The 8,463-nt window shown below is 40.2% G+C and overlaps 1 long non-coding RNA gene across 3 annotated transcripts in view; it reads left to right on the top strand.

Annotated features, from left to right (window-relative positions):
- Positions 1 to 8,463, top strand: part of LOC118552713 (uncharacterized) — a 56,169-nt gene that overhangs the window by 8,516 nt on the left and 39,190 nt on the right. For 2 of the 3 annotated variants that reach the window (XR_013442410.1, XR_013442409.1), the window contains exon 3: positions 4,183 to 4,271. The exons of the other annotated variant lie outside the window; for it this stretch is intronic. This is a non-coding gene — a long non-coding RNA (uncharacterized LOC118552713). The remainder of the gene's footprint in view (positions 1 to 4,182; positions 4,272 to 8,463) is intronic. 3 annotated transcript variants of the gene reach the window in all.

Raw genomic sequence — 8,463 nt, 5'->3', positions numbered from 1 at the left:
AAGTTAGAGAAGTAGTACTGCTTTTCTGGTCTATTCTTTCTACCAAATACCCTTATTGATCAATTTTGCAACTATTGGTTAAGAATCAGGGTATACCCTGAGCAGAGTCCCCACATCATGCTTAAAGGAATTGAAAACCATTAATACCCTAAGAGACCAAATGTCTCTTCTGGTTGGTCCACAAGTTGGGCTTTGATAGAAGGGCCTCTTTAAAGAGTCCAGCCAACCACCTTCATCTCAGAGTCACCAGTATATGCATAAAAGGGAATGATGAAAAGGAAAATTTCTGGAATCAGATATTTTTCATTCATTCAATAAATATTTGTTGATCTTACTCTATGCTAAACATTATCACTAAGATACTAAGAATACCTCAGGAAACAGACAAAAATTCCAGAGAAAGAATATAATGAGATGAAATCAGAGAGGAAATGGGATGGGGGTTACAGATAGTCTAGGGCCTTCAGGCCACAGTAAAGACTTTGACTCTGAGATAGAAAGCTACTAGAGGGTTTTGAATACAGAAATGTTATGACTGACATTTTTTTTTTTAAGTTTATTTATTTTTAAGTAATCTGTACACCTAATGTGGGGCTCGAACTCAACGACCCCAAGATCAAGAGTCGCAAGCTCTTCCAACTGAGCCAGCCAAGCGCCCCATGACTGACATTTAAAAGAGATTATCCTGACCCATGTGTTGAGAACAGATTATAGGGGGCCAAGCAGGCTAACAAGATCAAGGCTCTTACAGTAATCCAAGTGAGAGATAACAATGGCTTAGACCAGAGTTGTAATGCTGAGATGGTGGGACCTAGTTGGATTCTGCATATATTTTGAAGGCAGAGCCAACAGTACTTTGCTGATGGACTGGATGTGGCAGGTAAGAGAAAGAGAGGTTTTGAAATGACGAATGTTATTGGATTGGCCTGAGCAGAAGGAATTGCAAGGAAGGAGAGAGAGGAGGAGCAGGTTTGGGGCAGGGGAGATGATGATGCAATTTTGTATATTTCAACTTTGGGATGTCTGTTGGACTTCCTAGTGGAGTTAAGGCATAGTTTGTTGGCATGTGAGTTGGAGTTCAGTGGCGAGATGGAGGCTGCAGATGTAAAACTGGGAGTTACCAGGGCTCCTGGCTGGCTCACTCGGTAGAGCACGTGACTCTTGATCTTGGGGTTGTGAGTTCGAGCCCCACACTGGGTATAGAGATTACTTGAAAATAAAATCTTTAAGGGGCACCTGGCTGGCTTAGTCGGTTAAGTGTCTGCCTTCGGCTCAGGTCACGATCCCAGGGTCCTGGGATCGAGCCCTGCATCAGGCTCCCTGCTTGGTGGGGAGTCTGCTTCTCCCTCTCCCACTCCCCCTACTTGTGTTCCCTCTCTTGCTGTGTCTGTCTCTGTCAAATAAATAAATAAAATCTTAAAAAAAATAAAATAAAATAGAGATAATATTGGCTAGTATCTTTTATGATTATTGTGATGACTAAGTGAATTTTTCATTTAAAGTGCTTAACACAGTCTGGCACATGGTAAATACTCAATAAAATATTAGCTTCTATGATTATTTTAAAACCAGCATTTGTCATCCAAAATGTTGTTGGTTGCCTTGGTGGTAATATACTCATAGAATTGATACAGTAGCAATACCTATTATTTAGCTAGGTAAAAAGTGGCAAACTGAAGTGTCCAGTGAGTGACTGCCTCCCCCATATAGAGTATCTTACGTAAATAAATAAAATAATGGGGCATCTCCGTGGCTCAGTCAGGTCAGCCTTCGGCTCAGGTCATGATCTCAGGGTCCTGGGATCAAGCCCCACATCAGGCTCCCTGCTCAGTGGGGAATCTGCTTCTCCTTCTCCCTCTGATCCACCCCCACCCCCCCGCTCATGCTCTCTCACGCGTTCTTTCTCTCAAATAAATAAATTTTTTAAAAAAAAGAACAGTTTAAAAAAATAAATAAACATTTTCAAAGGAGATTCAAGCAAAATTAAATATTTAGGAGGACTTCAAAAGCTAAGAAGTTGAAAAAAACGGTTCCTGGCTAAAAGTGTAACTTATTTTTCATCATGAGGAATATACTCCTTAATCCCCATCACCTAATTCACCCATCTCCCTACCCACCTCCCCTCTGGTAACCATCAGTTTGTTCTCTATACTTAAGAGTCTATTTCTTGGTTGGCTGGCTCAGTTGGTAGAGCATGCAACTCTTGGTCTCAGGATTGTGAATTCAAGCATCATGTCGGGCATAAAGCTTAGTTTTTAAAAAAAAAAGTCTATTTCTTTTTTTTTCTTTGCTCATTTGTTTTGTTTTTTAAATCCCACACGTGAGTGAAATCATATTGTATTTGTCTTTCACTGACTAATTTTGCTTAGTATTATACTCTCTAGTTCCTCCATGTCGTTGCAGATGGCAAGATTTCATTCTTCTTGATGGCTGAGTAGTATTCCATTATATATATATACCACAATAACACCACATCTTCTTTATCCATTCATCAGTCAGTGGACACTTAGGCAGTTTCCATAGTTTGACTATGGTAAATAATGCTGCAATAAACGTAGGGGTGCATGTATCCCTTTGAATTAGTGTTTTTGTATTTTTTGTGTAAATACCCAGTAGTCCGATTACTAGATTGTAGGGTAGCTCTGTGTTTAATGTTTTGAGGAACCTCCATACTGTCTTCCACAGTGGCTGTACCAGTTTGCATTCCCCCTAACGGTGTAGGAGGGTTCCTTTTTCTCTGCATCCTCGCCAACACTTGTTGTTTCTTGTGTTTTTGATTTTAGCAATTCTGACAGGTGTGAGGTGATAGCTTATTGTGGTTTTAATTTGCACTTCCCTGATGATGAGTGATATTGAACATTTTTCATGTGTCTGTTGGGCATCTGTAGGTCTTCTTTGAAGAAAGAAGTTATTTTTATTTAGCTGCCAAGATCTGTGAAACACAATGATAGAGACTCTCCTTTAAAGCTTTGGCATTCAGTATGGCTGACTGCTATGAAAGTAAACATGTGGTTGGTAAAGTTTAAAATAAGGATGTCCTTCTTCAACAGATTTGAATAATCATTTGGTCTAGAAATTATTTCATCCTTTATAGGAAGATGTCTTCTGATTTTCAAAATAAACAACCTCTTATCATCCTAGTGAAATAAAATCCATTCTGATCTTTTTTTAATAGAAATCCACCCCAAGATTATTTGGGAAACCACTTTCTGTATTAAAAACAGACATTTCTTCCTTTAATAAGCCAAAGCCAGCATTTTTTAGTGTTAGAGTGACTTCAGCATTTCTTTTCCTTTGGCCTATTGCTGACGTGGCAAGGGTAACCATTGAGAAACAAACAGACAAAAACCCAAGACATTTTAAGGTGGAAAGAGCATTCTTATCAATAAGCCAAAATTTTTCATTATTCGTATTTTTTTCTTTCCTCATGACAAAAGAGAAAAAAATTCAATCCCTAATCTACCAGTAGGCTAATAATTCTTTAAATATTGGTCATGATAAAAGTAACGTGCCCTTCACCTGGGTGGCTCAGTTCGTTAAGTGTCTGCTTTGGGCTGGGGTCATGATTCCAGGGTCATGGGATGGAGCCTGGAGTCAGGCTCCCTGCTCAGCGGGGAGTCTGCTTCTCCCTCTGACCCTCCCCCTGCTTGTGCACACTCTCTCTTTCTCTCTCTGTCTCTATCTCTGTCTCTCTCTCTCTCGTTCATGCTCTCTCTTTCTCTTTTTTTTTTTTTTAAAGATTTTATTTATTTATTTGACAGAGAGAGAGAGACAGCTAGAGAGGGAACACAAGCAGGGGGAGTGGGAGAGGGAGAAGCAGGCTTCCTGCGGAGCAGGGAGCCCGATGCGGGGCTCGATCCCAGGACCCTGGGATCATGACCTGAGCCCAAGGCAGACGCTTAAGGACTGAGCCACCCAGGCGCCCCTCTCTTTCTCTCTTACAAATAAATAAATAAAATCTTAAAAAAAAAAAAAAAAAAAAAGGTAACATGCCCTTTAGGGGCGCCTGGCTGGCTTAGTTGGTGGAGTAGGCAACTCTTGATCTTGGGGTTGTGGGTTCAAGTTCCATGTTGGGTGTACAGATTACTTTAAAAAAAAAAATCTTAAAAAAGAAAAGTAACGTGCCCTTTAAAACCAATTGAATTGAAGTCCACAGTGCGTAATTCCCTTCTCTGCTGCTAGGTGGCAATTAATGCGTTGGAGAGGAAAAAAGTCTGCCCCCCTCCTCCCTTCCCCACCCAGAAAGATACGTGCATTTTCTCTTCCTTAAGGTAAGAATTCTCTTAAGGATAATATTCTCTTTCCTGTTTTGTTTTGTCCAAGTGAATTTACATTCACCTTTTCCTTTAATTGTTAAGAATAACACATACAAATCTAAAGCAGACTGCTATAGCTAGGGAAGAATAGATCATATCTTTTAAAGAGGGTGGTTTCCAAAAAGAGTGTATGTTCGTGAGTGATATAGAGTAGGAAGTTGCTATAATTTCCCTGCAGCATTTTTTCTTTTTTCAATTTTACTAAAGAAAATTTCCTGTGAAAGGACTTATAACTGGCCCACGCCAACTTTATACCAAATGTAATATAATTAAATATAAAACAAAAATGGAGAAGGAAAATAATTTTAAAAACCTAAAAGTAATTCCAGTGTGGTAGAAGAGAAAGCTGCTTTTTTCAGGTGAACTATAGGAAAAACAATAAAATAATTCTTTATCAGAGACACACCCTGGTACAATATAAAAAACCAAATTTTTTTTTCTGGACAACTTATTCAGATTTATCTATTCCTATCAAAATTATTTAAAGACCTACACATAATTTCTGTGTATTTATAAATCTAGGAGTCTGGCCTACAACCTCATAAAAATATGCTTACTCGTGTACATTGCTTTTTGTGACTTTCCTTACCAAAAGATTATATGTAGTTGGTGTTTGCGCCATAAAATTCAAAATATCAAATCCCTATTCAAAGAAGACTCAGTTTGAGTCTTAAAACAAAAAGACTCTCCCCAGGCTGAACTTAATGAAGCCTAACACCAAAAAGAAAAGCTGTTTCTGGCATTCTAGGCCTTCCCTGCATCCAGATGGCCTGTCTGTAGCCTAGCCAGAACCAAACCCTTCCTGCTGCCTTTTCAGCTGGCCTTGGATGACAGCCCCAGGCTACACCTTCCATACCCCTTTAACTCCTCAGTGTCCAAGGTTTTTAAGAGATGGGACTTACAGTGTGAATTGGTCGAAAGAGTAAATAAAATTTTAAGCTTAAAGTTTAGTTTATAAAATATTTATCCACGTCACCTTCCCCGCCCTCCCCTCCCATAGGCTTCCTCCCAGAGTAGCTCAGCTAGCCAATTGGCATCAGAAGAGCACCGTTTGGAAGGGAGTGTGTGTGGGCAGCTTGCAGGTGAGGACAGGGCTGCCAAGGCAGACCATGCGGTTTGTCCTGTGCCTACACCCAATACCTGACTTGTGCCTTTCCAGAGCATTTGTATACACACAGCAGTTCTGCTGTTTAGGGTGTGGGTAACTTTAAAAAGTATTTTTTTTAAATAGCTCGTTGACAAGACTTAACGTTCCGCAAACAAGAATACGTAAATGGGAGATATAAAATGTGCATGGGTTTAAGTGAGAGCTTCTCCGAAGTAGTTGTCCCAGCAAAACAAATCTACTCTATGTTTTACAAGGACCCTTGGAAATCTTACTAGTGGCAGCCATTGTTTTCATCATGGGTTTTCAAAGGTTTGTTTGTATATGGGAATTTCACCAGAAGGTAATACACAAAGCAAACTTTACACTTGAAGGCAGTATTTCCCAATGGTTTTGCTTTTCTCCACATAGAGAGATGCTATTAACTGATTTGTAAGGGTGCTTCTAAGTCGGCCAGAATAGATATTTTTTGCAGGAAAGCCTATGACTCTCTATCCCTTTCCTTCTTATTTTTGAATCTCATTTCTTAGTTCTTTGCTCACTGTTATTTTTAATTATTATTATTATGCCCGTTGCCAAGCTAGTTCACTTTCCCCAGAGTTGATTAGAGACTTGAAAAATCTAGGCCAACATAAAGTCCTGGTTTCCAGGTCAGACTACATGAACAAAGGGGTAAAAAAAAAAAAAAAAAGCTAAAGTGCTAGCGTTCACAAAGCCCTTAAAGAAAACAAAACCAAAAAACGCAAAGGAACCTAGAACCGTAGAGAATGGAGTTTAAAAACAGGAACCCATGGAAGGAAGAATGAAAGGATAAAAAACTATTACAGCACTGAGATGAAAAGAAAGTATTTAAAAGAGTGAATACAAATAGGTCTGGTATACCAGTTGATTTTCAGTGTTTAGCCTGGAGTGCTGGGTATCTGCTCCAAGCAATAGAACCTCTCTCAACAGCTGACGTAAAAGAGGCACTCTGGCCCTGCTTCCCGTTTGCGGCTTCGGAACTGAAACACTACCCTTGACCCTCTCCACCCACTTCACTCTATTCAGGTCCTCACTCACCTGATCTCAGCTTCACCACTTATTTCTCTGCGTTTGCCTGGCCCACAAGTGCACAAGGTTGTCTTCTGTGCCATGACCTTGTCTCCTTGCAAATAGGATCGTGAAAACTGGGGCCTCTCCATCCAGCTATGTTGTCTGAGGCTACCTCAGGCTACATTCCTCCCTGTTGGACCCACTCTTCGGGATTCTTCCTCCCGTGAAAAAGACAGTGAACCAGACAGGCATTTGGGAAAGATCATATCCTCAGGAGAGATCAGATATCGCTTATGGTTCAATGCACATTTCCAGAATACAGGCTGAGAGCACCTCAGTGCATAAAGAGCAAAAAGGCCCATCATTTCTGGACATAAATGTTTGTTTTTCAGTTTTACACATATGTATTTTTAAAGATTTTATTTATTTATTTGACAGAGAGAGAGAGCACAAGCAGGGGGAGCTGTAGGCAGAGGCAGAAGCAGGCTCCTGCTGAGCAGAGAGCCCGATGTGGGGCTCCATCCCAGGACCCTGGGATCATGACCTGGGTCAAAGGCAGATGCTTAACTCACTGAGCCACCCAGATACCCTCAGTTTTACACACATTACCTTACTAACAATTGATACCTGATGGATTACAATCAGATTTTCACAGAATGATAAAATAGTACTCCCCCCAGGAAGTAAATTGGGAAAACAATTTATGAAAGTAAAAAAGGAACTAACAAATCAAGGTAGACGTCAGTTTTTCTTCTTTAGAAAGTCTGAAGAAAAACCCAATTAAACAGGAAGATTGTTTCCTAATAAGTCATCTAATGTTGGGTTTAATGCTCTTTTCTTAAAGTGCTTTTTATTTCCGTGAAAAGAATTTTACTTCCCCTTTCATTTTGAGGAGAGGGGCAAAAACTCGGGAGTATCATTCCTGCATTCCAGTATAAAAAGAAAATTGCTGGCATGAGAAATGTTTGAATTTACGAAACGTAATAGCTTTCTTTCCTAATTAAAATATCGCATTTTTCTTTACTTCTCCCCATCACCATGAGAGTATATACATACGTGTGTGTGTGTGTGTGTGTGTGTGTGTGTGTGTGTGTGTGTGTGTATAGGCATCCTTGCATGAAACCCTTTGACCAGATTTCACAACTCATAAGAAGTCTTTATTTAGTTTCAGTCTTTCCAAATAAGCCTGTAAGTTTCTGACAGAGCAAATACCAGTTTGGTCCTCTCTGTCCTCTGTCCCTTGACCCCCTGCTGAAACCTGGCTCAGTCTATTCACCTAAAGAGATGAAACTAGACCCTATTTCCACAGTGTATTTTTGTTTTTATGCGGGGCCACACAGAGCCGTGGAGAGTTCCAGGCGGGCCCAGGAAGGAGACAGATTGGCTGCCATCCAGTTCAGGGGGCTCACGGGAAGTTCAGCTTCCTTAGCCTCTCACAGACAGTCCCTCCCGTGCTGACCTCAGGCCCTCGAGCCCTGACGGTGCTGCCTTTCTGCCCACACTCATCCTCTTCCCCACACTGTTGGTACTTTTTGGAGGGGAAAAAGCCTGAGGAAAAAGGGCTGGGTAGAGGAAAAGTGAAAGTCCTGACTTTCGGACCTCTTAAGGATTTTCTCCCCGTCCTTGATAAGAGATACTGTGAATTTAAAAGGATGTCAATGTATGACATGCAAAATTTGCAAAAACATGGAGAATTTAGCATGGCCTATGCATCAGGGTAGTTTACAAGCCTCAAAAAATTATGCTAGCCCTTCTGCAAGTATCCCATAGTCTTTTTTAAACTCCGTATTTAATGGAACTTTTTGCAGACGGTTTGCTGCCCTTTTGTAATTATTATTATCAGTAGTTCCATTGTAGAGAAATAGATTCCAGGAAAAATTACAATGATCAAATAGCTTATAGAATTTAATGCTAAAGCCTTTGAAAATGCAAATGATTTTTTCATAATTATTTGATTAATTTTGAAAGAGACCCAAGCAACATGTAACACCTTCTAGACCGTGTTTAAAA

The sequence above is a fragment of the Halichoerus grypus genome, chromosome 11 (assembly GCF_964656455.1).
Source record: "Halichoerus grypus chromosome 11, mHalGry1.hap1.1, whole genome shotgun sequence".
In the NCBI taxonomy this organism is placed as follows: domain Eukaryota; kingdom Metazoa; phylum Chordata; class Mammalia; order Carnivora; family Phocidae; genus Halichoerus; species Halichoerus grypus.
This window is presented reverse-complemented; position numbering and strand designations above follow the sequence as displayed.